This window comes from Pieris napi, chromosome Z, assembly GCF_905475465.1.
Source record: "Pieris napi chromosome Z, ilPieNapi1.2, whole genome shotgun sequence".
Lineage (NCBI taxonomy): Eukaryota > Metazoa > Arthropoda > Insecta > Lepidoptera > Pieridae > Pieris > Pieris napi.
In genome coordinates this window covers 5,925,147-5,938,119 of record NC_062259.1, presented here as the reverse complement: position 1 = coordinate 5,938,119, position 12,973 = coordinate 5,925,147, and positions in this window count along the sequence as shown.

Genomic DNA, 12,973 nt, shown 5'->3' with positions numbered 1-12,973 from the left:
CGCCAGGCGACAAATGGGCCTTAATTACTCCGTGATCTATATCATATAACTTTGTTGGGTTCACCTGTGAAATTTTTGTATTTTTTCTCAGCGATTAATCTTAAAGTGCTAATTAATTAGCTGCTGGTAGATGGAGTTGAAGCATTTGAGGCATTTATTACAAATTGAGAAAGAATAAGTACTGCATTTTCAAAATATTTTAATAAAGTTAGCCTTTGTTTAAAAACTATTCATATACAGAAGAATATAAATATCAATAGGACAGCCTAACAGATTATATGAAAATTGTTGAACAGGAGTCGAACAGCCTTCAAAAAGCTATTAAGGTATGTATGGTAAATCGACAATCAATATTCGACAAAGAGTATCTACGGTGGGCAGGTGACGCGTCCGACTGGTCGTTTTGGCGAATCAGGGACGGCAGGTGCGCTGGCGCAGGTGTCGCCGCGATCTCAGCGATATCGATGTACAGGTTGCTGTTACTGATAACTTGCATATAGGTACATTGTTCGAGTATAAATAAAATCTTAGACCAACTTTAGCAATCATAACGCAATGTACATTGTATAGCCTTAATATTATCTATCATATAAAGATATATGATTGATAATATTTATGAACCCTATGTTATTATTGTTATATTGAAGAAAAAACAATTATATCCGGTGTTTTTAAATAATTTTATTACTTCTAAAATTACTTGCAACATTTTCTAATACGTACTTAAGTACGTAATCAATATAAATAAGCAATTGTTTTGTTACCTACAAATTAGCCTTTTAGTTAATTTGAAGTCGACTTTACTATTTTTAAAGGAATTGATTAGTTCGGAAAGATGTTGATGTAAGGCCCTAAACACATTTTAGAATGATATAGTAACTGTAGGTGAAGATGAGAAAAAGAATATACGCAGTGGCAGAGAGCAAACATGATCAATTTCAGGTACTAAGAGTTGTTGTACCTACACACAAAACACAAAATAGAGTATTTTCTCAAAGTTAATGACGTAACTAAATAATGTTATAATATCAGTAGCAAGTATTTTATTAATTAATTTAATATAAAAAAAAACTTACAAGACAATTAAACCATATATACCTATCAGTCAGTTGCTTAGATATAAATATTTGAAATATGTCAATTTTGTCTGAATAGCGCCAAGCTCAGGCTTGGATGGTTCTTTTAGACTGATCGCCTTTACAACATCGCGATTTGCGATTACATTGATATGGAGCTTTATTATACTTGTAGGACTTGGTAATTTTCTATTCTTTAAGCCTATTAGGCACGCCTCTAGCCGTAAGCACACGTATCAGCTTAGCATAGGACTAATTGTATTTATAATCCCCTTATCACACCATTGTCGCTATAGTGCGGTGCCTGTATAATATAGCTTAAGCACAACAATAGATAAACGCTACGTTCTATTTATGTAAATATCAAAAATTCATAATAGTTTATAATTTATGCTTTAACGATTTATCTATCGGTAATTGTGAAAATCGATCCTAAAAAATGTTAAATCATTTTCTTTTCTAGCCGATCTTTACATACTATATTTATATAATAATAAGAAAATACACGTATTACGATGACATCATAATATCTGTATTCTTTGTGCCTACCCACCCTCCTGATACTGAAAAGTTATAATGATATAAAATGCATTACCTACAGTAATTATTTATTTAGTGTATACCCTATCGGTATTAAATAATACATACAAATAAATCTATGTGTTAACTTGTTATGCACGCGTATACATATATCGTATTAGGATAATCCATCCTGGAAAAGTTGTTGTTGAATTCACTGACCGTGTCGTGGAAATTAATTAAAACTCGCCCAACGCTCTCAATTCACTAGTGAAGACTACGTGTCATTCGCAATTAAACAAGTCAAAAGTTCCTACGCTATTCGAATTGCTTGTATGTAAGGTTGGGATTACTTAAATTGTTTAGTATTATTATAATATTTTAGAATCAAAAGTTACTTTTTATAATAACAAAAATTTCGGAAAAGATTGGAGATGGATGGAGAGACAAAATCAGTCTGTTTGGTGATTTTTAACATAAGTTTGCTCTGGACAATTACTTGTCGGAAACGAGCCGTGAATTCGTTTGTTGTCGCTTTAAATAATGATTATGAAAAATAAGAAAGACTGTTGGTGATAATCAGAAAGAGCGAATAAAAGCCGCGAATGGAAAATACCAAATATTAACGATTTGCAATTAAATGGATTGTGCCTCCACATGTGTATAATATGAACGGCAGGCGAAAGCAATAGAAGAAAACTGTTTTTAGTTTGTAATTAAACATTGAAATGCATTCGTTATTATAGTAGAACGGAAGAAGCTAAGCTTGTTTTTAGTTTAAGTTGCATATTGGTAAATTAATAACACCTAATATTTTAATTAATTAAATCTAATATATTGAAACACGAAGGTGAACATGAAAGGAAACATGATGAAATATATGGAATAATATAATGTGGAAATCATAAAATATACACAAAATCTTATTTCCTGTATCTATATAAATAAAAATGAATCACGAAATATCTGCGCACCTTTGCTAAGCGAAGACACAAGACGGCTGGACCAATTAGAGTAATTTTTAAATTGACTACTTTATTATTTATTTATATATTTAAAGGTTTTTATGGAGAGAAATGGTAAAAATAAAAAAATAAAGTTTTATTTAATACTTAGGTTTTTATTCCGGAAAAGCAAAGTCTCTAAGGGGTAGCATAATAGGTACAATGTTTCATATGTTGGTATGAAGCTACTTAAAGGTAGGCTAGGTAAAAAATCATATTAAGGCCGAAACGAAGTTCGCGGGGGCAGCTAGTAGTAACAAGTAGTATTAACATAAATAATTATTGAATTTTATTGATAGAAGCAAGTGAAATCAGTAATGTCGCTCTTATAATTAGGAAGTATATTCATGCTACTAACTATTCTACTAAGCAAAGTCATTTACATGGTTTATGCATAAATTAATAATAAGACGTGTAGGTAGTTCAATAGGCTATAAAAATCTCTAAATATTTTAGACACAGTGGTTCTTAGTGGCGCTAGAGACTAACACGCTTTATATCTCGTACAATAGTTTTATTTTCAAGTCTTTGAAAGTTGGTTTAACTAGGAAACAAACCAAGAACTTCCAAGTGATAAATAGTGTGCGTTTCCAAAAGTAATTCATTAAATAAACAGTGCATTAATGATTAAGGTGTAACTTTATTATTATGACACTAATAATAAAATTATGTATTATAAAATTTAGAATTTCTTTAGGTATACCCATAGTTTTAAAATCGTTTTATGAATATTTTAAAAGCGCCGTACAACGTCAAGGTACAAATGATGCAACAATAAAAACTCCCTTAATCTAGCGAAAATAAAAATGTGATAGAGAGCATTAATAAGTCGTTTGTCCAAATAACTTTTATGGTGTTTCTCTAATTTACACTGTACAACTTTGTGAATCGAAAACGACATTCCCATAAACATTAACTTGAAAATAAATCTTATTTTTCGATAAATTAATTATTTTTACATAAGCGGATATTTCATATTTCACAAATGGATGGGAATCCATCTGCTTTTAAATTGCAGCTAGGCGCTGGTAGTCCTAAAGCTGGCACGTTTCATTTATTATTCATAAAAACTAAATAAGCCTTTCTATCAAATTGTCAATATTAAAAACTTTTATGACTTGATGAATTGTGTTCAAAAGATTTATGTGATTTTTTCACGTTGTTTGATCGAAACCTAGCCAATGCGATGAGCTCGTGCGCTACCCTGCAAAGGTGCGCATTTAGGACAGATGTGCGAGCATGTGGTGAGTGGCGCAGATATAGAGACAGACGAAGTAAAGGAACCAAATACACTCAAAATGCTATTATGGCTTCCATAAAACAAGGGTATTCTGGGATAATTGCACGCTTCTCTTAACATTTACGAGTAGCACTTGAGCAACTGACGCGTGCTATGACATTTTGACATTTTGAATAATTCAATGACAACTGCCTAATGTCTAAGTTCTTTTTGATTAGTAGTAAAAATGTGCGTTAGTACATTTTCCATATTATCCAAAATAACAAGACATACGCGAAGCATTTATATCATAATTAGTACCTGTTCGTGTACTTTACTAGTTTGCAACCACTTTTAAATTTTTAAAGAAGTCTGATCCTCAGCCTGTCTGACATGGCTTTTTAGGAATCAAAGTAAATATAGTCTATGATCTATACAATATTTAATAAGAAATACGTAGTAATTTTAGGTAAGTAGGTACATTGTTTGAAATCAGATAATGCTTCTGAGAGTTATTAATTCCCAGCACGGTAGCTGTTAGCTTTGCAATCCTCATGAATGTAATATATTTTAATGAACTCGACTCCTGTTCTGAAAATAAAACTTCCTTATTAACAAGCTATGTTGACAAAAACATATTTATCTTTTCCATATTGGAATTGACTTTCGTGATATATACATGTATCACTACAGTTGTCGCATTATTCATTGACTCTTCACTAAATATAGGTATTCTCAACTGTGATAATTTTTCTACGTTACTTCAATTCAGTTTGTCACAATTCTTTTTTTCTTATTTAAGGATATATTTAATGTTTTGTCCTTATCGCTATTACTCTCCAAATATAAAAAGGTGACAAAACTTTATCTAACTAATTAAACACTTAGTACGTTGATGCCAAAAAACGTACAATAAATTCAGCTTGGTAATTCTACACAGTACGAATATATTTTAAAATGTCTTTGTTTAAAATCTTTTGCGGTTTCTGCATACAGTTTTATCGAACGCGGCCGATGCGAAGGGCCCGTGCGGGACTCAGCAAAGGTGCTCTGGCGTATCTTAGGACAGATGTGCGAGAAGTAAGCATGTGTTGAATGACCTAGTAAAGTGACATTAATGTATTCAAATTTACTCAAAACCGTATTACCACTTACCACGACCTCGGTATTCCGATTACGCTTTTAATTATTGTCCGATTGTACGATTAGTTTGTATTATGCTGTAATTATTTATATAAAGTTAACACTATCATGTTATCACACTGGCATCTTGGATTTACAAAGTATTTAATTATATTGTCATCAAAACTAAAGGTGGGTACCAAATTTCAGATCAATCCGTCAACAGGAAGTAAATAAAATTTCTAATATTTGGCCCAAACAGGGCAACGCTTTAAAACCGTTTAAAAGCGGCCGCTTATATGGGTTCGCATTATATTTGTCTTGTTGATTCGTACATGCATGCATTTGAATACTTGATAAATGCAACACTTCATAAAAAATTATTGATTTTCAAAATACTTTAACTAATACAAAATGAAAATAATTTTAATCTATTTTAGTTGAATTAAATATCCACCTAAATGTTGGTATTGCTCGTGGATTCCAACATAATGAACCCAAAGCGTAAATGTATTGAAATCAAAAATCAACTCAGGTAGGCGTCCATTTTTTAATAGGAACGTGTCTTGCAGCTGCCCTTAATAACAATGTATTTTGCCAAAAGTATAGAGGCACGCGGCACGCACTAATCTTAATGCTCGTACCAGCTGCGTACTGTCAATATTAAAATTATTCTGAGATATGCCGATGAAAGTACATTGTAAAGGTGTACAACGTTTCTCTTTATTCTAAGGGAAGTAATTATAATGTTTTTTGCTTAAGATTTAGAACCCTGCTAGGTGTTACAGCATTTTCGTTAAGAAACAAATAATAACAAACGAATATTAAGCTTTTTAATCCACACTTTTAATACGAAGATTAGTCCTGTAAATTTATTTTATTTAATTATTTGATACATCATAATTACTAAATATTATAGTAAAAAATTACAAAACAGTGATGATGCACGACAATTACAATGAAAAAACACTAAAACTCAGAATATTTTTGCAGCTGACAAAGTAAGAACTACAGTGTAATATAAAAAAGTAATAGACAAAACATATTCATAAAATTAGGACCTTAAAGTGGCAAATGTAAGTTTTCTAATGTATTTTTTATGTAAGTGATAAGCTTCTGTACCTTCCTATTCAAACAGTATTGTTTTTCCGAGAATCAAATCCCGAACATTTCGAAGCGAAACATCGGGACGGGACGTATTAATACTTGTCAATTTAATAAAAATATTTGAGAGCCATGAATTTATATGAATATATATATGTTTAAAAGCCCTTGACCCTGAAGGCATGCCCTCATTATTTTTGTTTGCAAGTAGGTGACGAATCCAGGACTTCTAAATTATACGCATTTGGCATACCACAGAGACTGTAATAATATGAATACATCGGTATAATTGTAGTGATACGATACACAATCAATATGAGCCCTAATTTCCGTCCGAACATCTGCATTCAAAGATACAAAACATATAAAACATGTGTCATGCATGGTTCAATTATGTTAAAAAGCTCTCGCATATCCAATGTGGGCTATATTTTCATCCTTTGAATAAATTATAGAGTATCTGTTTAAATGCACCTGGCAAGACAGTTGCCGCCATATTTTATTGACTGTTTGATAAATCTCTGAGAATTATATTGAGTATGATATAGAACGAATACCGCCATTGTCCTCTACCAAAAAGTGGGATTTTTATGAAGGTAACTATTTTAACGTTAATATTTGATTATTGTGTAACTTTCCGACGGTTATTCGTATAAAAGTCAAAAGTCAAAAAATATTTATTCATTCAATGTACACTATGAACGTCAAAAAAGAAATATACATTAAATGCTTCTAATTCTACATTTACTGCCAGTTCTCAAATCAACGGCAGCAATCAGCGTAGAACGGGAGAGAAGAACTGGCAATAAACTCTCCGCCACACACGTTTTACACAACCTTGTAAGGAGCTGCAAGTTGCAACCTTTACATCATGTTCCACATGACATATAAATGTATTCTTGTCTTTTTTCCTGATTTCGTTGTACAAATCGCCATGGAGTTAGGCATATTTTAATTCTTAGGCTAACCCAGGCACGATGCGACTATATCACACAGGTTGTCACACAGTTCAAGTAAGTAGAACTGGAGGGAAAACAATTACTCATGCTTATCTTCTTCAAATATGATCTAAAATACCCCCACAATGACAGCAGAATCCTATTTATCTCTCCAAATAGGTATAAATACATAATCTACCAACTTATAACGAAAGAGGATAATGGCAATCGAAAATGCTTACCAAGTATAAAACAAGGTCTTTATATATAAACCATTGAATTACTCGTGTATAATCATAGTGAAATGGGAGTTATTAATTTCTGTGCAGTGCTTCTTCGGAATGAAAGCTTTTGTCGACTCAGAGTCTGATTGAAGTCCCACTTCCCTAATTCACGCCCTTCTCGACTTGAGTGTCAAATGTCTGCACGAATATGTGCTTCTACTGAAATTTAATTCACAAAGGTTTTATAATGATTATGATATTCGGAGTAGGTATTTGTAATTTGGATTTGAGTTTTGACTGTGTATTTAAAAAAAAATTTTAGTTATAGTATAAAATATTATGAGTGTATTATAATATGTCTGTTTGTGGATGTTTTTTCTTCAATGTGTAATCTTAATTTAAGGATTTTCCCGTATTTTAGTATTTGCGAGCTAGAACGAAAACATATTGCCATCATTAGCGAAGAATATTGAATTTCAGTGGAGCTTTTGTAGTTAACAATTTCCCGTACCGTGAAACGTGCGTATTATATTAAGGCCCGTTTTCCATTTTGAAAATTAATTTAGTATTGTCTTGTTAAATCGAATATCGTTGTAGCTCTACTGAATTAACTGCAGCGTGGCGTGTTGGGTGCTATTAATTAAAAAAAATCTATATTTTAAACTGTAAAAACATCGAACGAAGGCGGACGATATCTTAGGCGGATTAAGCGTTGTACCATCATTAGATTATTATGATAAACTATATATTGTGACCGATGAGTTTATTGATTTCTAATATCTGAAACTTAAAACTCGTAAAATGTGTATTGTGAGTGCCTAGATAAATAAAGTTGCAAATGAGTAAATATATACATGTCTATGTGTTAATTTGTGGGACTTTTTTTGGAAACAAACATCCGCCGCACCACGACTAACAAAACGCAAACCTATAAGCAACCCAAAAATCGCACTTTCTTCGCCAAACTCTTTTTCTCCTTCCGAGGCCCTTTCATCTTTAACCACTTCCTTAAAAACAAAATTATCACTAACATTTCCAAAATGCTTTACATACAACTAAACTAAACAACTCAAACAATATCTTGTTAACCTGTCATATGCTGATACTGAAAATATTCTGATTGTGTATATAAATCATTAATATACTTTATAAAATACTGTTTACGTGTCAAATGGAAGAGACTGGCTGCCCACAACACAGGGAATCCTATTGTGGGGGCCAGTGCACTTTACTTAATCTAAACAACCTGTATATTGTGTATAAAAAAGGTTTTCCTTCTTTAATTTAGAGCAAGATTTAATCCATTTTATAATCTGCAATATTTAGTGAAATTGATTAAGTTTCAAATGACACAAGTTTAATTAGGTCATAGTGTTAAAGCTTAGGTGTAGTAACATCGCTCTGAAGATTGAACTATGGGATAAGTGCCCAAGTAGCAATTGATCTAGTTAACCTAGATTCTAATCTAAGCTTTAAGCTCTTGTGATGCTATTGTAACTAGCAGACAGTCCATCTCCAAGATTTCGAGATAACAATCTTACTTTATCAACTAAATTTTTCGATGGAGGTCCGTTGTACTGATTTTTTTTTCTATACAAGATTCTATACCTGAAAAGTTATCTTTAACATATTTTCAATATAAAAACAGTTTCACAGTATTAACAGTTTTCCTTATGCCTTTTCAAATACGAAAAAAAAAAACAAATTTACTTTAGTTTAAAACTATATAGCTATGAATGGGAACATTAAGAAATGTATAATAGGTGTAACTATACCTAACTAGTTTTAAATGGATTTTTCTTCTCGGATAAGAGTTTTTCAAATTTGTCTTCAAAAAGCATAGTTTTTTTTGGAAATATACATAGCCGATATTAATAATAAAACTAATTATCCAGTGTCGTTCTAACCCTATAAGGGGGTGGCCGCAGATTACATCCTCGAGTTCATCGATATGTATTTATAGACAAGTAGGTGATCAGCCTTTTGTGCTTGTCAAATATCGATTTTATGAGAAATTTTGAGTTTTAATACAATCCATGCCTCCCGATGTTTCCATTCACACCTGAAGCAAGAATAAAGAACGCGCAACAGAAAGAAATAATGATACAAAAGTATAATTCTTTAGTTTTTGTAATATTATACTTTATAACGCGCAATTCATTATACTTAACTTTTATTTCCTGGTAAAAAAATAATGCGTCGCGCGTTGACAGTCGACTTTATTGGATGTAGCACAATGAACCTACATGCAACTCATCACGAAAGTGCCCTTGATATGTGAAGCTTTTAGGCTTACTCCCTTTCCATCTGAATATCAACTAGGTTAACGAATTTTAAACAGCTCTCCTTTTAGTTTTTAATGAAGCTGGACTAGTTGAATTGTAAATGCATAGGATAACGAAAATAAGTCACTAGGAACAGTCTTTTTTATTTTAAAATTGGAACACATGGGGCTTTTTAATGATAGTAAGAAATTGTCTTTGCTGATATTAAGGGCCTAAATGAAGACGACTATAATGAATAAAAGCTTTTTTGTAGAATAAAGAATATACTAATATTAATTACTTTTTATCATTAGTGTTTACTTTAAAATAGATGAGATTTATGTGGCCAATTGTCAATGGCAAGCTGTATTTTGCCTCGGAGGATTAGTAAGACACGTTGGGTCTCTGCGGCCTGCACCCAAACCTTAGTATATAGCTTGCGCCAGTGGAGTATAAAACATATTACTTTTATATGTGTCACAGACACCATCTCAATCTACATTTAGGTAAGTACATATAATAATCTGTGGACTAAAGTAAAGTCTATTTTCAAATGAAAATTAGTAACGGTAAGATCGGTCAGTTAGAATAATGCAGTCTGGTAATTTATATTAGTTCGAACTTCTCGCGGCGTATAAATATTTAAATTCCTCACTGATTTATTCAATCGTTATGTAATTGATTATATAGCACCTTATTTAAATGACAACAAACCTTTGTATCTCGACGTGCGTATACTTTTAATAGTGCGAAAATATCAGGTAGAAAGTTCAATTCATTTAAAGCATCTGTTTTTTGATATTTGATTATATAATTCAATTATATGTATGAATATATATAATATAATGAGTATAAAGTGTTATCGTTGTAAGAAAAAGATGTTTACCAGCTAACTAAAAGCTTTCAAATACAATAATGATTTTATTCTACAAAATGCTAAGCCTTAGCGATTCCTATATATTGAGAATTGTTGATTGTTTAATTCATTGATATGTTTCTAGATGTTTTTTAAATTATTTTACACGCAGTAGCCCGCGATCGACAAAGGTGACGTTTTCTAGTTTTCGGTAGCTAAGGCACATTATGTCGCTGCGAAAGCGATGTACGAGTAAGTATTTTACATGGAGTACAACCCAACAATTTGAGAAATATGTTAACTTATTAAGCTTGACGTGTGAGTGGAGTATCGTGGTTTTTGACTAGGGAAATGTCAAATATTCTACAATCAAAACCTCGTCTCGAGCGATGTCAAAAATGTCAAACTTCAAATAAAAAAAAAATTGTCTGGCAGATCTTGAAACTGGCTTAAGTTTTATTGTGCCTAATACATATCGTGCCACCACTGAACTGCATATATTTTTGTTTGTATAAAACAAACCAAATATACTTTTATTTTATTGGTTTACTATAGATATATATATCAATTATTTTCTTATTATATGTACCTATTGACTGTTGCGTGGGAAATAAAGCTTACAAGTCTAGACACAACATTAACTAATTGATTAAAATCTTTCTTCAATGCTCCATTTGTGTACAACTCAACTTATACAATAACATAATTTTCTCTATTGATTGTAGTTAATTTTTGTAATGTACAGCATATATACGGCGGTTTCGAATCCCAGGAAAACGGAGAATATGGCACTTCAGCAAGCCAAGTTTAAAACACAAACATTTATTTGCCCTTGCCGTATCTAAGGGCTAAGAGCCACTGCGCAAGTCCTCAGCCTTTGTGCACACAATATGCTGGCAGAAAAAATTATCTCGAAAATTTTAATAGTTACAAAAAATGGCCACATGCCGTATGATTGGTTTTTACGTGTAGGTTCTGGCGATCCAGGCTTTATTGGTTTCACGGTATCGGGTTACGGCGCAAAATTCAGAGTATTTAGTAAAAACTTTATTGAACGTGTATTGGTACAACTTAAAAAAAACCTACTGGTAGAATCAGATGTAAATTCAGATTTAATAAATAAAGGCTTAATAATAATGGTAATTATACTTTATTTACATCACAAAACATGAGAAATAAATATAACCAAAGAAGACAAAAGTTGTAAATGGGCGGTCTTACTGCTAACATGAGCTTCATATATAGATAAAAATACGAACTTAAAAATATTTTATTTTATTTATTTATTTTTATTTTATTTTACAAAATACTTAAAAATATAATAAAATACAATACATAACTCGAACTTAATAACTTAATATAAATGTATAATTTACAATTATTAAAAAATACCCTCTTTTAATCTTCGGTGATTAGGGAAATATATAATATATTGAGAAATTAAAACGTAAAACGAAACCATTGTGCATATCATTCGATTGTGATTGGCTAACAGCGCCTCTAGTTAAATTCGTATTGACACGCGACATGATGCGTCACATTATTGCGTTCGTTTGTCCAATCACAAATAGACGCAATGTTCAGTCTTACGTCTTTTGTTTGTCATTCTCACCACAAACCATAAACACATTTTGACAAGAGATGAACGAGGGCTTTACTTTTTCTTATTATATTAAAAATAAAATATATACGTACATAGTTGCAATTTAATAATATCACGATACTGTTTTATTACTATACATCTGTTGTATGCATATAACATATTTAAAAAAATAAATCAGTGGCGCTACAATCTTTTTAGGAGTGTACCTCAGAATTCCGTATCTGTTTCATGATCAATGTCAATCTAATAGGCAAGTAGATGATCCCCCTCCTGTGCCTGGCACAAGCCTTCATCTTTTTGTGTCTAAGACAAGCCGATTTCCTCACGATGTTTTCCTTCACCGTTCGTGCAAATGTTAGTTGCGCACATAAACAGAAAGAACGTTGGTGCACAGCGGGGGAACGAACGTACGACCTCAGGGATGAGAGTCAGACGCTAAAGCCACAAGGCCACCACTGTAATTTATTATATAGCCTATAATATATATACTATATAATAGTGTATAGTAATAATGTATTGTACGTATAAAAATATCTGATTGCACCGCAACACACATGGATTACAGTAATCGCTTGCTGAAAGCCGATAATTGGACTTTAGAGTGTATATTGTATCAGTCATCATATCAGTATGTATATCGTATTAATGGTTATATATTATGTGCGTGAGATTTGTTTCCCAGAATAAGTTTTATTTGACGCGAATTACCTACCTGAAAGTCTTGTCTTGTAATGTCCGCTATACTAAATTTATTCTGTCTCTATACGTTTAAGAAATAAGTAATCAGCGTTGTTATTTCCTCAATTAAATGTTGTTGGTTGTTAAACAAATGTGTAACTCTACACGTGTACGAATGCTAATAATGCTTTGAAGATGTTAATAAAAATTATATAATAGCGGTTCTTCGATGCCACAAGTTTGTAGTAGTATTTATTATACACAGTACGTCACACTTTTATTCCCCTATTGCATACTTCCACGTGCATTCCTTATATATAGAGCTTAAGCTAACGTTATTCCCGTATAACATAAATAAACATTTGC